Genomic DNA, 21,201 nt, shown 5'->3' with positions numbered 1-21,201 from the left:
TCAGCTGAAAAATGAAGGAGGAAACTACACTTGCATTGCCTGAAATTCTCCCCATCCTCTTTGCACGGGAAAGGCTGGGTTGATTGCTTGCAGCATCTTTGTCCCAGGTTTGCCCTTTGTGCTAGTGACCAGGTGGTCCCCAGGCCTTACTGGCCCATGGGCCATGATAAAGAGCAAGAAACATTCAGGGTGTCGCAACACCCTTTCCCCAGTGGCTGAGGACACAGTCATCTCTGGATGAAAGGATTCAGCCACACTGAGCCATGGCAGAGTATATATTGCAGATGTGTTGCAAAATCTTTGGAGTGGGGGAGGAGATGGGTCAGTCAAAACCCTAAGCAGTCCCCAGGAGCATCTCTGAGGTGCCATCTTGTCCCCAAAGCTGTTGCAGTAGGTGGGCTCATCCCTTGAACTGTGTTCCCTGAGTGAATTTGTGCTCAGCTCTCACCCTGCTGCTGTCTCCCACCTCTTCTCTCCTCCTAGGATTCCCCTCCTGAAGCTGCCTCAACCTGCTGTGGCACCTTCTGTCAAACGCTTCACACGTTTGTCACCAAAATGTTTTGGCAGCAGCAGCATCTCTAGGTTTTGACATAATCCCGACAGGAGACTTTCTCAATTATTACTAATGGAACATTATGCTCCTCTTTGGGAACTCCTGCATGAATAAAAAGGGTCATTAATGACATCTGCGCGGAGCCCGGAAATTATTAGTCAATGCTGATACAGTTTTATCTTATTTTTTTAATTTTTACATATATATTTTCTTAAGCTCCTAGTAATTTCCCACCTTGCCTCCCACCCCCTTCTCCAAAGTCTCCTGTGCAAGCTGGAGCTGAACTGGGCTACTGTCAATGCTCTTGCTTTTGTGCAGGTAAATGCTATTCCCCTCCCACCCTTCCTTCCCTTTTATTCCCTCTTGGCTTATTTAAGGATTATAGCTCTCGTTTCAGTCCCAAGAGATCCTGCCACATCTTTCTTTGGGCTTGATTTTATTGCCAATCAAGCTCAAATACTTCTTGGACTTTAAGAAATCAATACTGCCCTGGTCCTGCCAAGGCAGTGCTGGAGGGGGTGTAGTGGGACCATGTCCTGCTGTCCATGGCCATCAGGGTGACCTGCCTCCTATTCGGTGCTGGTGGCATACAAGAGATGCTGGGAGAGGGACTGGAAGTCTCCCCAGGTGCCACATGCCATCAAGCAACAGGGAAGCTCAGCTTGGATCACTTTAGAGGACTTTCTAGACAGCAAACTATTGTTTATTTCTGTCCTTGTGCCAGGTATTCAGTTCCCTCTGTTCAATACCCCTTAAAAGTGGCCCAAAATAGGCTTTTTGGGTTGTTTTTTTATTTTGTGGTGGGTTTGGTTTTTTTTTTTTTTTTCCTTTTTCTTTTTCCACAGAAAACTGAAGCAATTTGAGAAACTGGCACTTTGCAAGTCAAAAAGGCCCCTGTAATAGAGATATGACAAAAAAGGTGTCTCTGTCCTGAGCCATGTCAAATGGGTCTGCAAGTCATGACCACTGAGGAGGTGACTGATGCAGGGCTGTGCACCATGTGTTGGAGGCTGTATCTGTCCTATGTCTCACATTGATGACATGTGGGTGCAAGCCCTGGGCCAGTGTCAATGGCATGTCCAGCAGAACAAAACCCTGAGGCCATTCCTTTTGCCGTATTCCTGTGCCAGCACATGTGGTTTGGAGGCACATGGAGTTGTATTCCCAAGAGGGAAAGGAGAGGTTTGGGTTGATGGTTAGGCTTTCGGAGGAATTTCTCTTGTCCTGTGGAACAGGAGAAAGGCTGATGTCTTCACTGGCTCAAAGCTTGTTTTTATTTTTGGGACCGGGATCTGCCAAATGAGCTCCATAGAAGTTGAAGGTAGTGTTGCTTCATAGCCAGCAGGGAGGTTCTCTGCTTCCTGCACCCCCCACGAGACACCCATCTCCATGGTGAGTGTCTCTAATGCTGCTAGGTATGAGACTCTTCCCCAGGCCATAGTTTGCAGCCAGAGGAGATGTGGCTGCTGTGGGGCTTGGTTTGCTTAGCAAGGCAAGGGCACCACCTGAGGTGAGGGCTTTGGCCCGGGTGAGAGATGTGACTATTCTCTCACGGGATACTCAAGACCTAGACTCAGAGCTGCTGCATGTCCGTGGGGAAGGTCAAGCAGGGATCGCTGGCCACGATTCAAACTTGGCACTTGGGGTAAAAGGTCAATGCAGTAACTCTAAAAAGAAAACTACTAAACAAGAAATAGACTCCTTTAAAAAAAAGTCCCTTGGAGAAAAGATATTTCAACCCCTTTTTGATTTATGACCTACTATAGGTTATTGAGACATTATTTACAATCGATATACGCTCCTGCAAGACTCCCGCTGGAGCCATAGACCCTGCCTGTTAGAATGGAGACCGGTCAGCCTGCTCCACTGGAAGTGCCAGCCATGTCCTGCTGGAACAGGCTATAAAGCCGGACGCAGCTGTATATCTTTCAGAAAATGGACCTGGTTACACATGTCTTCGGGCAGCTGACACAGGGATATAGTTTAGGGCTAAGACAGCATTTCAGCAGCAGAAATCAGCATTCCTCAACCTTGCCAATAATGAAATCTCTTGCGCAACATAGACAGCTCCATGGCCTTTAAGGTGCGAAATGGAGTTGTTCAGTTGACTTATAATGGAATTGGGCCAATTTTGAAGTAAGCACTGGATTTTATTCTGGGATTTTATCTTTAAAGGGGGATTTGCAAACACTTTAAGGAGGGGGAGAGAAATTCATTCAGCGTAAAATTATGTCCTGGCCGAATTCCAGTTTGGGTAATTACAGTCTCTTTCTGTAGTGGCTGCAGGACAAAGGGCCATTCATCACACTCCAAAGTGCTGCAAAGGGCTCCCGTGTTCCACCCTGAGAAGTGCCTGTATTTGAATCCAAGAGAGAAAGTTTCCTCTCCATGCTCAAGGCCACTCCAGAGAGTAATGGAGCTTGGCGTTTCTTTAGGATCCTTTTGGGTGAGATATAGGGGCAAGCACCTTGTCATGTGCTGCTTAGTCTCCAGCAAATCTGGGTAAGTATGGTGCTGAGCAAAACAGATTCCTTCCAGCCTCCTGTGGGTTTTCTTTCACTCCAAGGACATACTTGGCTTTGCAGGGTGCCACTGGAGCTCCAGGGATCCTGCTGGAGCAGAGAAGCTGTATTTCTCTTCTGCAAACCTGCCATTTTGGAAATGCCTATAGGCAAGAGATTGGGACACAACCAGCTGATCGAGCCTCAGGGACTTGGGTTACATTCAGAAGTGATGCTAAGGAGCCTGGAAACATGCAGGTGCTCTGCCTTCCTCCTCCTAGGTCTCCATACAGCCAGAGAAGATATATTTGCAACCCTTCTTCCAGCTTTCTGGCTTAGAGAGGGTCACACTTAAATAGTGGACCAGTTGCTACATCACTCCCATCTTCAGGCCTAGCAGCAGACCTTGCAATCAAAATGCGACAATCATCACCCAGAAGAGCAATCCCAGAGGAGGATCTCATCCCTGGGTCCTTGGGGGAGTGTTGCTTGAAGATCACTGTGTCTTCCTCAGACACATGATTAGGTAGGAAGATCAAAGGGAGAAGGAAATTGGCTCCTCCACTATGTCCATCTGCAGTTCCTGGGGGAATGGCTGGAGGAGAGAGGGGAAAGTCTCAGACCTTTGTTGAATTCACCTTGCTTCTCCCAGCATCTGAAAACAGAGCGTCCGTATGGCAAGGCAATGGCCACAGCTCTGCTCTTCCCCTTAAGCAACTACAGAGCCCCTCTGAAAGATCTGTAGAAATCTGAGAGAGCCTTAACATGTCACCTGAAGGTCCCTTTGCATTGCCAGTGTAATATAGAGGGGCTCCAGGCTGAAGTCAACTGCAGAGCACATCTGTGACAGACCCTGGTAGGAGGAGTGTATCTGAATAGCCACATGTGCACATGCACAAACATACGCACAGTGTCCACCTTGCAAAGTTTCCCCTGGATTTTTGTTACCATGTCATCTATTAATTACCTAATTACATCTTCTAATTATGGGATTCCTCCAGTATTTATACTCATTACATAAATGGCAGCAATTACACTAATTAGGTTAATGATACAGGATAACAGTCTACAAATTGCTTTAAAGGGACACTCTCAAGACACATAGGCCAGGGATGCTCCCTAGCAGGTCAGCTGGTGGGTGGCATGCAGACATGCTCCCTCACCCCACATAGCTCATGCTGTTGCTGCCTCATTTTGTGTCCTCTTCCTGAGCACCAGGGATGCCACTACGGGGCCTCACACCAGAGAGTGGCTGGAAAGAGAGCAACCAGGAGACAAGGAAGCAATGTTCTATTGCTTTGCTGCTAAATTGCTTCCACTGAAAACTGGTCCACTATTTAAGTGTGACCCTCTCTAAGCCAGAAAGCTGGAAGAAGGGTTGCAAATATATCTTCTCTGGCTGTATGGAGACCTAGGAGGAGGAAGGCAGAGCACCTGCATGTTTCCAGGCTCCACTGCTTGGACCCTGCTGTGTTCTAGTGGGAGAAAAGAGACTAGAAGGTCTTCTGAGGATTTAGCTGGGATAAGAGGGAGCATAAGCTACCAGTATTTTGGCTATAGGATGTCTCCTCTGCAGAGAACCCTGGGCTCTCTGCATGCCACATTGACTAATCTATGCTGGCTTATTTTGAAGAAGCCATCAACCTTGTGGCTTTTACTCTTGGCCTCCCCTTTTCCCTTTTAGAGTATCTCCTCTCCAAAAGTTGAGCTATTTTGCACTCCTTGGAGGAGCACTGCAGCCAGCAAGAAGCAACTCCAAGACCCGCAGCATTGGAAGCTCTGGCATGTAGGAGAGGTCAGAGGGGAGTTTGTATGGGCATTGGGTGGTCAAAGGCTGCTGAGTCCCCAGGACCAGCAGCTAGAGGGAGATATGACCTCACGCTGAGGGCCAGCCTCGTCTATGCTGTGAATTCCTGCCATAAAGCCAAGAGAATCCTCTTGCTTTTCAGTGTTTAGGGTCTATGTAATACACAGCCGTAATGCAGGCTTCATTACATAGCATAAGTAATTCTCGAGATTAAAGACTTTTAAAATGGCTCCTGCTGGAATTTCTGCTAGAGTATTTCCTAGTCCCTGTCTACATGGGAAGTTTTATCAGGTGTATCATGATCAGTATATGCAGATCCAGTTACACCAGGAAGGCTCTGTCTAGACATCTTAATTCCAGTATAAAAAGGGCCTTTTTTTCCTTTAGCTTAAATTCATTTGCAAATGTCCTTCACAAAATCAGGGCCTGCTTCATCATTGTAAGAGCCTCCTTATATTTAGCATTATGTTCAGACCTGTTTGAATTCCCACCATAGACTGCATCAAAGTCTGCTCTATCCTGAGGCCAGGGTTTCTGCTCCTGCCATAGCCCTGGCTCAGGGACATGGAGGTGGATTGGTGTTTGGCAGTGCCGGGCTGGAGGTGGCTCTTTGTGCCCAATGGAAGCACATGACCTTGCAGGGCACTCCTGAAGTCCTTCAGCCTAACCCTGCTCTACCCCACTTTGCTTCCCAGTCACTTGTACCATGATCCCCATCCTCCCACCACAACAGGATGTGTCCCATGAGGCACTATTCAGTGCCTCCCAGCTGAACCTCCCCATTTCATCTAGAAAGCTGGTTTGGGTATTTTCCCACTAAGACCCAAATGTGCTAGAGCCATATTGCATTTTGGCTCATTTTCCCTGTAGCGAGCTCTGAGTCCCAAATGATCCCAGCTTCAAAACTTGTTTTGAGGTCTTGCAGACTATGAGATCAGCCCACTGGGTTTGCAGAGCTGAGTGGAGGTGCTACGTCTCCTACCCTGCAGTCACAGAGGGAGGCTTCAGGATGCTGGCTCTCTGAGTGACAGCCTGTGTGGAGTATCTGCCTCCCTCTGCTCTGGACCATCACATGTATGAGGATTGCTGCCATTTCTACATGTGCTTTACTTGTCTTTGCCCCTACCAGGTACTGAGCATTAATTTATTTTGGGGGCCATGTCCAAACTACCCTAACACAGACCTCCACCAGGAGTGAAGAGCAGCTGTACTTTGTCCCTTGCTCTCCTTTTATAATGACAGCCCTTTTTGCTGTGTTTCTGTCTCCCCTTCAAGGTCTAACTGCCTGAGTCCTGCCAAGTTTCATCTTGTTCCTGAATTTCTTGATTTCCAGATGTGTCTTCCTTTCCTGATCTCTTCTACCTCATCCTTTCTTTCTTTGTAGTCCTGATGCTAACTTTGGACACCTTTTTCCTATTAAACATGGTTTCAGGCTCAAAGCCTCACTTGAATGGTTGCCCCACCATTAAAGATTCACGCTCTAATTCAAAAAAATCTGAAATTTCCTCCATGTTCAAATCCTTAAGCTCTTCAGTCATGTCGAGCATGTTAATTGTGTTGTAGTTCTGGCCTAGCTTTGCACATCCTCTCCAGTGGGCTTGACTTATCTATTGAGGATCAAATGGACATTGTCTTCTAGAAATGGCTAGCTGTTCACCAAAGCTGTGGCTAAATGGGCATCAGAGGAAAACCCCAGGAATGGGTAGAGGGCTGGGTATAAGAAGCTTGTTAGGACCAGTTGTCTGGAGGAGGAAGCTTTAACTGGGAGCAGTAAATTATATTCATTAATAAGATTTGTCCTGGTTCAACGCAAAATGGATCTGAGGAAGTCTTGTGTTAGGCAAGAGGATCCCAGTACTGGTGTGGGGTTTTTTCTCTTAACTCTCTGTCTACAGATTTATTGGAAGTCAAGTTGCCGGGAGAGCATTACCAAATAATTATCCTGTGCTACCTCCTGGTAACCTCTGCAAGAAGGTGTTTAGATAGAGAAACCATGTGAACTAGTCATTAATATAGGTCAGAGTTTCGGATGTTGCATTGTGATGAAATATGTATTTCTTAGGAAAATGGGCTTGTAAGACAAAGTAAGATTTATGATGATCTTAATTAGATATTTCCTAGCTTTCAAAATGTTTGGGTTTGAGAGATGATATGATAGATAATTAACTTGTTGTCATACAATGACTTTTCAAATGAAATATTTGTTCTCAAAATATTATTTATCTGAATATGCATTGTATGAATGCCGTAGTATATACCCACATGTATATGTAGATAAATACATGCATATGCACTCCTGCAGCGTTCCCCCCTACAGGAGTAGGGAGCATGGAGTAGTGCTCCCACATTAGGCATCATCCCAAGCCCCACGTCAGGCTGAGCAGAGGGTGCAAACGTCACAGCCCTGTAAAGAGGACTGTTGCCACAAAGCTGCTGTTCTAGCTGTGCTTGTCCTTGCTCTCCTGCTGGAAAGGTGACCCGCAGAGGGTAAAGGGACTGGCATTCTGCCTTGCCCTTTCCTGTGTGGGTTTACTAAGGCGAAGGCCAGAGAGGTTTTCACTTATTTGGGTTTTTTGATTCATCAGCAGACATGAAATGATCACATCAGCTCTGGGTGCTGTGGGACTAGCCTTGCTCCCCTCCTGGTAGTAAGGAGGGATGTATTTGTGGCACTTTTGTCTTTGTTTTGCCCTAAAACCAGGAGGGGACAGCAGTCCAACTCTTCCAAGGTCCTGCACTAACAGTTTTTGGGAAGTCCTCCAGACAAGTAAGCTCCGGGGACACCTGATGGTAACACAGTGCTGCTAAAAGGTGGGAATTTGTGATGTTTTTTCTGAACTAGTAAACTCTAGATGAAGGGAACTGTATCCCTCATTGCTACATCCATCGGGGGGTTGGAAAGAATCGCCAGGGAAGGCAGAGCGCAGGTTTGCCTTGACCCTAAAAGATACTGGATGTGGGCCCTGAAGCCATGGCTGCCACAATGCCCCACTGCTGTAAGGGAGCAGAGCTGCTGCAGAAGGAGAGAGGTCACCTGGAAGTTGATGTATTTTTTTCTTTCCCTTTCTTTTGCATTTTTCATCAAAGCTTTATAAATTACAGACAAAACCCCTGGGGAAAAACCTCCCAGCCAGCTGCCTGTTGCAAATACTCCAGGAAACAGGAGGCGGGGAAGAGGGAAGGAAGGCTAAATTTGGTGGCTTTTATTTTTAACAAGGGCTATTTCAATCTGTTTTAAACCCATGTAAAAATAATAAATGGGGCAATGAGAAACTTTTCCCAGCACTGCAGGACTGTCAAGCTGAGCACTCACTCCATCCAGCGCAGCACAGATGTGGTGTCTGTGCCAGCCCCTGCTCTGGGAGATGACAGCTCAGACACTGCCAAGGCCGTCAAGAGGGACAGGGAGCTCAGGGACAGAGATGAAGTTTTTCAAGGCCTCACAAGGTTTTCCTAGCAAGGCCAAGAGAGGCTTGAAACTTTCCAAAGCAACCGAAGGATGCATCTGCAAGCCCTAACTTTTCTACAAGGCTGATGTAATGAGATCCTTAGTGCAGCACAGTAAAGTTTAAGATAACAAACCCAATCAGCCAAGCAGGAAACAAGCCCCTTTTTTATTTTGCTTTTTAAATAATTCCATGACTGCCCTTTTCCTCCTGACTGGCCTTTGCTAGAACTTGCTGTTTGCAACACCTGAAGTCAAGGCATATAAAATGACTTGGCAGCATCCCTCTAACATTCCTCTGGCACTCTTTGGAGAGCAAGGGTGTTAACCTTGGTGTCCTGGCTGCGTGCCAGGGTAAGTAATTACATTCGGCCTCTCTAAATTAGCCCTGTGGTCACAGCCCGGGAGCTGCAGCGTCATTTCCTCCTGGCTGGGCAATGGTGTGCGATGCCCGACATGTTCCAGCGGGGCACCAGTTGCACCTTGGTGTGTGAGGTGGCATGGAGGACAGACATGGGGAGCAATGTGGACTTGGTTATGCTGACTCTCGTAAGTTGCTCTGGGTGTACAGGTGCTGTGCAACAGGTCTGGTTCTCGATGCTTCTGCTCCCGTGTTAGGAAAAAGGAGAGCAAAGAGGGCAGAGCTGAGTCGGACCCAGCTCCCACGCCAGCAGGGTGACCTGATAAATTGCCACCAGTCAGCTGAACCTCTGTAACGGCCTCTCAGCTCGCAGCTAAAATTAGCTGAAATGGCATGAAGAGAATTGCTGAAACCTCCACGAAAGTGATTTAAGCCAAAGCACGTGACCTTGCATTTGTCACGGGCCGAAGCACGCATGGGCCTGCTAGCGCAGCACAGGTGATGTGCAGTAGTGTGTTAAGCTTGGGCTGTAAGTAACCCAGTAGCCAGATAGCATGTTCTACCAGTGGCCTGGTCCCACCGTTCCCCAGCACTGACTCAGGTTAACCCCTTCTGCTGGGACCTAGCAGCTGGTGTCTTCAGCTGGTGTTTGGTTATAGCTGAAATGGAGTGCAGGAAGGGTTAGTTTAAGATTAGGTACAATGTGCTGGCCAACTGTGCTGTATTTCCCAATGCAGATGCTAAGCTAACCCTGCCTAATCAAGTCTGAGATAAGATGGAGTGTGTCTACATGGAGGAGACAGATGATAAAGCAAAGAGGTTTGGAAGGTCTGAGCAGGAGGAGGTGTAGTGGCACGTTCCAGACCATCTTGTTATTGCCCCTTTCAAAGGTCAGCTGCTTGGTCTTTAATTTCCAAGACTGGCTACTACAGCATTTGGGATTGCTGTTCCTCCCCTTCAATGAATGCAGCAGCCCTGGCATGTGTGCCCCTCCCAGGCTGGCAGCACAGGCTGTGGCTCTTGGGGTTGCCCGTGGTGGAGCAGTTCCACCTTTGCAGGGCTGTTCTGTGTGTGGGAAAGGATTTCAAGAAACAATTGACCAAATGAAACCTCCGTAATGCTTCTAAATACTCAAACACATTAGACATGCCTGCCCAGCTCAGAGATAAATTAGAGCTATTATCACTAGAGCCCAGACAAACAAATGGAGGGCTCTCTCCAAACAAGCCATTCACTCAAGAGACTGGATTTACAAGGGTGAGGGAAGCAGCATGAGCTGCAGGCACCTGCTTTCTTCTGAAACCTGTTTAAATTGGCTGTATTGACTGGTAAAGGAGGAAAGAGAGCACAGCTCTGCCCTTTGGGATCTGGGGAGTCACTTCCATGTAGGAACTGCAACATCATGATGCACTAGTTGGCATTTTGCTCTCTGCGTCCGCAATCAAGGCTGGAAGTCAGACCCTGATCCATTTTGCTTTTTTCCCATGTGATGGTTGGGAGATCAAGGTGCTAGAGCACATCAGGGATGCCAAGGCCACTTTACTTTGCCCCTTGATTTTTGTTTCTGCTTCCACAGAGGGATGTGGAGCTGGGTTGGTGGTAAGGTGGCACTGAAAGGGAGGTCAGTTCAAATCAGTGTCTTGGGCATCAAGGAAACTGCCTGAAATAAGAAATGGGAGCCATAGCATGTACTGTGGGTTTGGTTTTGTGTGGCAGCTAAAGGAAGGAAGGGGCAGATGCAGAGACTAAAAGAAGTAAAGGAAAGAAGAGATCGTTATAATGCTTCCCTGGCTGCCTTGGGCAGTCAGTGCTCTGGTGCAGGGAGGTCAGTGCCACAGCTTTGCCATGGTGGCCAGGAGCACCATGCTGTGGTTGAGCATGACAGAGGCTAGGACTTGGAGCCTGGCTCAGGCAAGGTGTCCGGAGAAGGGCCATGGTCAGTACAGAGTTTCGGCGCTTGGCTGGGCCCTGCAAGCCAGCCCTGGTGTGACTGGGGGGAGCCAGGCTGGGGGGAGAGGCTGGGCTGTGAGGTGGGGGCTTTGCAGCGCTGTGCTCTTATCCGCTTGCCTGGCAGCTCAGGCCAGCATCACCCGCAGAGGCTATGACGAAAGGTGTTATTCTTCTCTGAGAGATGCTCCTGAACAGAAAAACTTGATCCTGAACCAGAGTGCCGCTTTTTGGAAGACATCCAGTCTCTATGCACAACCTGTGACTGATGATGAATTTGCCACTTCCCTTGGTAACCGGACCTGGTGATTAACTACCCTCACCGTTCAAAATTGTCTTTTATTTCCCGTACAAGGTTCCCTCACTCAGTGTTGTCAACTCTCACTATTTATTTTGGGTTTTGCTGCTTACTGAGCTTTTTACCTGTGAGCCTACCAAACATGCCAATCTCAGCTATTTTCACTCTGTGGGTATCTGAGATCAAGTCACGACAAAGATTTTCTTTGACTGCTGAGCAGACAGAGCCCTTTCAGTCTTTTGCAGGGTTGAGCACAGGCAAAGCAGAAGCTGGGCTCGATACTGCCTTGAGCATCTCCTAGTGCGTGGGATTTTATTTAAAGTCCCAGCCGCTGGAATTGCACCATTACAAGGGCCTTCCACTTTATTTTTGCAGAAACCTGAAAATGTGACCCAAACTACAAAAATAATACTAACTTGGGGATTTTGGTTTTTTTGGATTTTTTTTTTTTAATGTATCAAGTGTTTTGTGATGTTTTGGTTTATTGTAAGCAGAAGGGTGGTGGGTGCTGGCTTGGTGACTAATTAGCAAATTATGAACTCACTGAGGAGACACCATGAGGCTTAGGAGGTCTCTCCTTGCATGTATGTGTGGTTTCTGCAGGCAAGGCAGACCTTGACCTGAAATTCCTACAGCTCTTCCACCTGCACGGTAGTAAGTTTACTTGATGCTGGCGGCCTGTCCGGCCACAACAGCTCTGAAGTTCAAGCCTTTATCTGCAGGTTCTCCTGCATTGCTGGCCAGACTGAAGGGCACAAGTGGTCTCAGCATCACTGTCATGCATGTAGAGAGAAATGGAGTTTATTTGCCAGCTTCCTTAGAAGGTCAGATGTCCATTGCATTGTGTTGACCTTCCTTCGCTGAGCTAACGTGCTTCAATAATCTCACAGCTTGGGCTTTGTTTGTCTTCCAGCGTGTTTGTCACCCTCCCTGTGTCTCCTGGCAGCGCTGCTGGATGGAGCACAGCACACTCGGGGAAAAGCTGGTAGGTCCTCTGAAAGGGGCAAGTATAAACCAGGAGTTTCAAACTGAAAGAGCAAGATGCTGTGTTTAAAAATACTGAAATTATGTGTTTCCCCTCTGTTCATTCCTCTCTTTGTATTTCCTCCCAGGAAAAAAACTGTTTGTGAAGTTGGATCCAGAGCAATAGCAGCTCTGGTGGCTGAAACCCAGCTGGTTTTCTGTTGATTTAAAACTTAAGCAAGCCCTACTAATTGGAGCCTCCCCCTCTCAAGTTTCTCCAGCCCTTGCAGTGAAGCTTTACCTCATTTCACTGTTTCCAGGCTTCAAGATTTGGATACTGTTACCTGCCATTTCTGCTTCTAAAAGGACTCTGGAGACTGGGAGTTTGGGAGCATGCTTCTAACCATTGCGCAGATGTGTTGCGCCTTCCGTAAAAGAATCAAGCTGGTGGTCAGGCCCTAAAATGCTTGTGTATTTATTACCAAAAAAAAAAAAAAAAAAAGCTGCAGCAAATCAGGATTGATGATTTAGGGGCTGGGAGAAAAAGAAGCAAGGACGTGCGCATACGTGTGTTACACATCTGCAGGTTCATGGGGAATCCTCCAAGATGAAAGACCCACTGGCAGCATACACCTATAGTTACTGTGTTTGCACCTCAGTTATTGTATGAGGCCCAAATGAGGGTGTCAAAATAATCTATGATGGGCATGTAAGACACCAGCGACTTGTGTTTTATTAAATGATCTGGGGAGCAGAGAAGGTAGGTTGTATCTACTTGGCATAACCTGATGAACTGTGGGGAAGCTGCTTTGCCCGGTTGTCAGAGAGAGATGCTGGAAGATACCCAGCTCTGCTCCTGCCCTGGTACCCAGGCACTAAGGGTCAGGAGATACAATGGTGGGGACTCAGCTTCTTGGAAAATCATCTTGTGATGGCGAGGGAAAAGTTTGTGTTTAGCTGTCAGTGAGTTAATGAATTAGAAGGCAAAGAATCAAACAAATGTTCTTTATTTTCTGAAGAGCAGACACAGTCTTGGCTTTCATTTACTGCAGGAGCAACTGAGAGGTTTTCCTAGCAGAGATCAGAGCTCCAGCTAGTGAAACCCTGTAAGAAAGAATCCATGCCTCAGGCAGGAGGCAGGCAGGCGGGCAGACAGTGCAAGGGAAACAGAAGCAGTGACTGGTATTTCAGCACGTTTATAGGAGCCAAAGAGCAGAGCTGGGGCCGTGGGGGCAGCCCTGGGAATCCCAGGGCTTAGAACGGGCCTCCTTCATCCCACCGCAATGCTCTTAACATTGACCAAGGCATGTTTGTTCATGTGTTGCCCTGGAGTCACTGTCTGAAAAGCACTTTATGAGGCAACAGAAACACAATGTGCTATTATATTTTAGGCTATAGCCATTCACACGTTTTCTCTGCAAAATGGGTACCCTTCTTTCTTTATTATTTTTTTTCTGTTGAGCTGTTTGTGCTTGCCTACTATTCCCTGCCCATACAGCACCTAGCAAAAGGAGATGCTGATCTCGTCTGGGGAGGTGAACGGTGCAAATTAACCTGATGTGGAAACTCTTCGGGTTTGAATTGAGTGCTGTGCTTCTGCTGTAGCTCTGTGTCCAAACTGGTGGAGCTAATGACCTGAAACTGCAGGGAAGTTTGGACACAGGCTGCAACTCCATCTCCTGGTAATGCACTCCTCAGTGGATTAGGAGAAGCTTCCCCGGCAAACTGGGAAGGAGTCCAAGCTGGGGAGCTGGTGTGATAGGAACTGACAGGGCTGGAAATTTGATTTCTGACTCTTTGTGCATGTATTTCTTGTGAAAGAAGAGGGAGAGGGAGCCAGGAGTACTTTGAATCCTGCAATCATTAAAACCAATTCCACTTTTCCTGCCCCTGCCCACCTCCTGATATGTGTGTGAAACAATCTTTACAGCTACACAGCCATCAGATGGTATCGACCTGGCAGTGGAAATTGCTATTGACTGCTGCTGGTGCTGCTCTCTGCACTTCCGTGGCTTTTAAAGCGACACTCTTCAGGTGATTTCACTTTGTACTTGATACAGTCTGGGAAGCCATGTATCAAATGGGATGGTAAGAACACATGGGATTTCTATGTGCATGTGTGTGCAACAAACACTGCCACTCTTTAGGCAGTGGAAGGGTGTTTGAGAAAGTAGGAAGAGATGCTCAGTGCAGAAACACTTCCCTAAGGGGGAGACTGAGAAGTTTTTTTTCTTTACTCTTGTGTCCCACCACAGACTTTTCCTGCTGCAATTCCAACACCAAGCCAAGACCATTCTTCTACCCTTAAGAAGGATCTACTCAGTCCTATATTGGCTGAGGACTAGATACATTGATTTCTTGTTTTAAGGGGCATCTCTGATTCCACATTACAAATTCTCTATTATCTGTTCTGGGTTCCAAAGAAAAAAAGCAAGAAGTTATAATATTTGCCTTTTAATGCAAGTGTTCGTGCAGCCTAAAGAACTCCTTTCATCATGAAGGATGAGAACAGGGCTCTGGCTCAGCCCTGTAAAAATGCACATGTTTTTTCCTCTGAGGCAATTTAATTGATATTATTTGGTTATTCCAGTGCTTGGGGTTGGATTTAACTGGTGGTGAGGGGAGATGATGAAAAAGCTGTGTAAAAGCCTGGGGTTAGAGTCTGATCCCAGCTCCACAAAGCAAATCTGGTGCAATGCCATACTCATATCACTGGTATAGTTGGGGTTTCTGGTGTAGAGGCAGACCTGTGACTGAATGGAGTCAGCCTAACCATGTCTACACAGCAGCCGTTGCTCTAGCTTGCTCTGTCATTGAAATGACTCTTTGATAACTTCATATCAAAATGCAGATATGTCTTTACTGCTGTGAACCGAACATTGATTCTGGCGAAGGACTCTCCTACTGTTGCTTAGGTCCATCCACTCACAGACTAATGGTGCACTGTGCAGTGAAGGTTCCTGTCCTGCCTGTGATGAAGATCTGGCAGAGGCTATCTTCTTCCAAAGCAGGCTGTGATGGTGAAGTCTCCCAGAAGCTGTTTTCTTCTGGGATGTTACTCCAGGGCTAAGAGCAGCACTGTGCCCTCCAGTCCACGTGCAGTCTATCTGCCAGGCACTGAGTTAGAGAATGCTATAGTATATAGACTATGAAAACAGGGTGAGCATGCTTTGATAGATAACACTTACCTGGTCAAGGAGGAAGGCAGGGTGCTACCTGCCTCACTCTGCCCTTCCAGCTCCCAAAAGAGAGCTTACATTTCTCTTTTACCAGCAGAGTTGGAGGTTATGAAAGGAATAGATGTTACTATTTCTCACAGAGCTCTGCCTTTGACTTCAACCACATGCCAGTGCCAAGGAGCAGCAGCTGGCCAGATGTGTCCAGGGTGTGCATGTAAGGAGGACCCTTTCTGGTTATCTAGAACAGTGACTGCCTAAGGCTTCCAAGCCAGCCCCTTAGCTCAAATGCAAGTAAATACTGCTCTTAGCTCTGAGCAGGCCCTGACGGCCTTGATTTCAGGTCACAAGATGGGCAAGCTTCTGACGTTTCAGGAGGCATGCCTATCCTTTCCCCACTCCCTAGCCCAAGCCCTGGGAACTTTTCTCCCTTGTTTACATTGAGCCTTGGGGCTCATGTGGTAAGTCTGACCCTTCTCAGTCTGTCTCTGTCTCAGCTAAATGGGAGGAAGAAGTGGAAATAGAAAGAGCTGGATGCTGAGAGCACATCTTGGTGGGATGGTTTACATTCTCAGCTCTCAACACTGAGCAGGCTGGGAAGGGAGATGGAGCAGGACCCTGGCCTGGTGGTGGTTTAACATGCCAAACGCTGCTCTGCATTGGGACAGTCTCTGAGGAGAATGTACAGGGCATTTTTGGGTGAGCACACATCCCTTTGCTGCTTTTGCATCTCCTGCCCACCTTTGGGCGTGTCACAGGTCATGCATTTCAGTCGGGACAGGATGTGTATGTGTGATGACTATAGAATACCCGTGTTTCCCTCCCTGCAAAACCAAAAGGCTGTGGCTTTTTTTGCTTCTCTTCCCTTTCCCCTCCACTCATGGCACTCTGCATCTCCCAGGACACTGCTCCCATTTCTTTCCTCCCACCCCATCCCTTCTGCCTGCTGGGAGCATTACACTGCCTGTTCCATGGGGACAGTAGGGACCTGGGATGACTCTTCTCCTTCCCGGTCCTCCTTGGGCTCTGCCAGTGTCTTTCTCTCTGTCCTGACTCATGTATTGCTCCAGAATTACACTATCCAAATGGGGAAAGAACAGTTAGCTGGAGGAAGGGGCTGAGTGGCCTGGAACACAGGAGGAGTTTGTTCTTTCTCTGAAGCCAGAGCAGTGGGAGCTGACTGGGGTCTTCCCAGTGTGGTCCTTGATATTCAGGTTTCTGTGCAAAACCTACCTGGGGCCTCTAAAATTTGAAAGCCAGATCTTTACTGTAAGTAAATTAGTACTGCTTCAAACAAGGTTTATTAATTTACATCCTTTGAGCCACTTCCCCAGTATGAGACTGAGGAAAAGCAACATGTTAGAGTTGTGGGTAGCTTTTTGAGTTTCATGTGTCCTTCAGTCTTTCTCATTGCTGCGACCATGGCACCCGCATGCTTTTTCCAGCCCTCTGGCAAATATCTTCTGGCCCTTTCCCTAAGATCCCATCCCTTGGACACCTTGACTTCTGCACTCATCGAACGGAAGATGGGAAAGTTGAAGCTGCTGATAAACAGACCAGCGCGGGAGGCTGCAGGCTCATTTCAGAGCAATGTCTCAGACCTTCACCTCCTTTGAGTCAACAGGACCTCCTTCCAAAGCCACAGTCCCAGCGAACTTGACTTTCCATCCTCAGGGCTGTGGCTTTCCCCCCGTAGTGGGTGCTGAGCTGATGTGGTCAGTGAGACACCCACTGAATGTGAGTGCTAGGTGGCTTTGAGCTCACTGCAAGATGAGAACAGTTTTTGCTCAGTAGGCTTTGCACTTTGTTCAGAGCTAGCGACAACCTGTCCTTTCTGGCTTTTCCTTGAGAGAACAGTGCCTAGGCAGGGCAACCTGCTCTCCCAGCCTAGCTTCCAGCTCCACGTGTCCCACAGTAACCAGGTGCTGCTGGAGTATAGATGTACCCTTATCAAACAAGCAGCCTTTGATATTTTCTCTTTCTTCCAGGCTTAACCTGCCCAAGTCTTTTTGGGGTGAGATAAGAGATGCGAGTTGACAGCACATCTAGGTGAGATTTTTTCCTCCTGGGAAAGCATGGTAAGAAATTAAGCTTTACAGGTTTTCGGTCCAGTCAACCAGGGAAAATAAAGTCCTTGGTGAACTTGAGTTGGGTCTAGGGGCAGGAGAGCTGCTGCTCTGATTTCTGGTTATTCTCTCTGCAGCACTACCTCCTTACAAGTGAAAGGTGAGTGGTTTTGATACCTCTTTATGACCTGGGAGCCACAGGGAAGTGGTGGTGACTTGCATTCTGGAAAGACAAGGTCATCAACAAGGGTGGTGCAATTGGTTTGTCTGACAGTGTGAGAATCCAGGTATTTTCAATTCATAGGAATTAAAGTGAACACCCTAATTTTAGGTTGCTGGCTATTTGAAATTTGGTCTTCCCAAGGCGGTGGTATTAGGTAGGAGTATTACTAGGAAAAGCGTTGGTAAGAACAATTGTGAAAACGAATGTCTGGTTGTGAAGCCTCTCTGTCCTATAAGCCTCAGGACCTGCCAGGAGATGTGTTTCCTAGGCTGTGAAAAAACAATATGGGACACAATCATATATCAGTGATAATACCGATCACTGTCTTAGACCCTTTCAGTCAAGGACATCAGCACCTTCTGGAAATGAAGTGCCTCTCCTTCTTTGGGAGCCTGGAAAGGATGTTGAATGTGTGGCAGTGACTGTGTGCAAGGGGAAGTGACTCTCCTTTAGGGAATGCTGGGCCTACACTTGAATCAATTAGTAGAATGAAGCTAAGCAAAGTGCAGGAGGGACGAGACTGATAATAAGCAAAGTGCTCAAATATGGGAAGTTGGGGAAGAAGCCAAATGAAAATGAAATAAAAGGCTAAGGTCCAACTTCAGCAGCTGTATAGAAAGGATGGGACAGCTGATAATAGGAAAGCCTGAAGGAACACTGGGTCAAAACCCCTGCGAGAGAGACTGAAGGAATCTGTGAGCAAGCCAAGAGGGGTGGAGGGATGTGGGATTTTATTGAAAAGTGAGTCAGCAAACTGGAGCTGTTGGCTTGCTTACCGCCATAGACCTAAGTCTCATTGTGACTTCTTTGCTCACTGCTTTGTGGAGATGGCCAGCTTGAGCGGTGCATGCGATGGCAGGGCTCTATCTCAGAGCGTAGCAAGGGTCTTCTTGGCAGACCTCGGCATGGGGGGGCATCAACTTTACTGCTGCAAGGGACAGAGGATGTTTATCACTTGATTTGGATCTGATGAAAGTTGTCTTTGGGAATAGCCTTAAAACCCTCTTTTTAATTAAGGTGAAATCAGAAACCTGCAGCTGAACCTTCTCCTTTGCAGCCTTTCTCAGCCTTGTAAATCTGTGGAAATCTCAAGAGAGCTGCAGATGAACTCCATAAAGACCACCTGAAGGTTGATGATGTGGCAGAAACATTCCAAAACCACAAGTCTGCAAATGAGACACAAAGTCATTCTAGCTACTATAGTTCACATGAGGAAGCAAGGATTTCTTTCACAGACACTATGATCAAGGTAGATATAACATGATCACCTTTGAGTGATAACCTTGGCTCTTTCTACTAGTCCACAGAGGTAAGGCCCTTCTTCTTCTTCTGCCTCCATTTCCCCACCTGTAAAAGAAGAATAGGGATACACCTTCCTGGTAAATTATCTGAAAATGCAATTATTACAAAGTGAGCCCATAGTGCTGGTGGTGAAGAGGAGGTCTCATTTGGAGGCTGACTTGTGAGATCTCATGGAGAAGCTGTGGAATATAATAATGTGTTTGTCCCTCTAATGTGGCGTTCTGTTTTTTTTAAGTGCTGAACAGAATGTGAGACACCCTAGATAAAAATGAATTCAACAGCTATTTTGTATCCTTTGAGGAACATCGGTATTGGCTGAAAGAGGGAAAAAGACCTTTTTTTGTTGAGCCTGGAGTGGACCTGCTTTTACTGGAGGATCTATGACTGCCTTTGTTGGTATTTCCTCTGATAGCTTTTACCTGACTTGTTTTCAAAATTCTTGTGGATTTTTTTCAGTCTTCAAAAACTGCATTTCCTGGCTAAAATTCAAATTTGGGGTCTGGAAAAATGTCCAAAATTATTTTGCAGGTGGCTTGCTCTGATGCAGAAGCCCCAGAAATAGGACATTCTGTAAGGGATGTCACATTTTTATTTCCAGGAGGGCAAAGAATTTGTTGTAAACACTGCCATTTTCTTTTCAATTATAGATGTTTTTGTGGAACAAAAAAAATGCATCAGTCTCTAAGAAAGAGCATGTGATCACAATTAAACGATGTGTTGTGCTATATCAGAAGGTAGCATTTAAACCAGGGAAAGACTGAATATTGACTATAACTCATTGTAATTATGCCATCTATTTCAAACATGTAAGTATGTTTGGTAGCACTTACTTGTTTATGTCAGCTATAGGGAAAAGCAGTTTTCCTTTTTGGTAAACTTCTGATGGTAAGAATTTTGTTACTTGCATTTGAGTAAGCAACAAACAACAAGTTTAGACACAACAATTTTTTGCATGAACAGAAGTTGATCCCCTTTCCTTTGGTAGTAGTATTTTACCTGTGTTCAGGTTGTTTGTAATACTTTAATGATCAGGAAATATTAATAAGCAATGCATTAACTAAGATATGCATTTCTTAATAGAATAGACTATGACCACGTAAAGTCAGTGTGATGCAGAGGATTGAAAGTGAGGCTGGGAGTGGGAATCCATTTCTGGCTTTCCCACTGTCTGGCCAGTTCTTCGCATCTCCCACCTGAACTGCAATCATTAGGTATTTAGCTCATTTTGAAAGGGCTTTGAGATCACTCCTGAAGACCCATGTACTTTGCTAAAGTCTAACACGCAAACCCTGAAAAAACGTGAATGCTGATTTAACCTGGCACTGTGAGTGAAGCTGTGTCTCTGCTAAAATTGATGAGAAAACTCCCTTTGCTTCTGGGGACTGGGATCCTTCACCAGGGGAAATCATTCTGAGCCTACTTCCCTTCCCTTTGACATTTTCTGCCTTACCAAAAGCCAAAGGAGTAAGAAAGAAGGTTAATGACTAAATTGACAAATAAACAATCAGTTCAAAGCAGCAACATAACATTTCTAGGAAAACATAAGAATCTCCTCTGAAAACTGGTTAGGAATGTTAAACTGTACTGTGCTTCAATCAAAGAGAGACCATCTGTATGGAGCTCATGGTATTATGGGGGCTGTGGCTGGCTGGGAAATAGGAATAGCTTTGGTTTTCTGATGGAATACGTTAGAGGAAAATTGCAGAAAAGGAAGGAGAACTAATTCGGTCATGGTGAATGGAGAAGGGAATTGCTACAAAGACGTTTAGGTAAATGGCCTCCAACAGTATTATGTACAATCTATATGCTGTCTGACTCTGGGATGTCACATTTTGGACAGCGAAGCAAGAGTCCATGGCTCTCCTCACCAAAAAGAAAATGTTGAAAGAGTCTCAGGCCAGGAAACTGCTTTTCATCCCATTGTGGTGTGAGTGTTGAGAGACAGTTATGGGGAGAAGCTTCCCTCATGCTCAGAGAAATAGAGTGTGTTTGGTCTTCATTTTCCAGGGCTCCACTTTGCCACAGTAATGGTGCATTAATAACAGCTTGATTTTCATTTAATAAATAATAGGAATCATGCTGCTTGGAGCCAAGATTTTAAACAAGAGGCTCCCGTAAACATTTTCTTCAGGAATCTGTGATAAACCAAAGATAGCATTAGACTTGGAGAGAGTGGGGACGCCAGACTTGGAATCTGTCCATCTGTTTCACCATTGAAACAAAACCACTTTATAACAACCACAGAGGAGAGGAAGCGATGCAGCTTGGCACATACACTTACACTATGTGTGGTGGAAATGTTTATTCTTTATTTCAGAAAGATTTAGTGGGTGTAGAGATAATAGAGCATAGCGCTCGCCTGTGACTTGGGGAAGGAGGGGTGATGGTGTTTGGGTTTTAAGGGAGACCAGTGTCGGCTCCCATGGGGAATATTTTCAGTAATACTCATTGCAATCTCATGCACTTGGAAAGCAGGAGAAGACAGAGGGATGAAATATGCTTTTTAGGAGAGGTGCTGGAAAGGCCTCAGGATTAGTTATCTCTGACAAGATGGATTTT

Source organism: Lathamus discolor, chromosome 3 (assembly GCF_037157495.1).
Source record: "Lathamus discolor isolate bLatDis1 chromosome 3, bLatDis1.hap1, whole genome shotgun sequence".
NCBI classification, from domain to species: Eukaryota; Metazoa; Chordata; class Aves; order Psittaciformes; family Psittacidae; genus Lathamus; species Lathamus discolor.
This window is presented reverse-complemented; position numbering follows the sequence as displayed.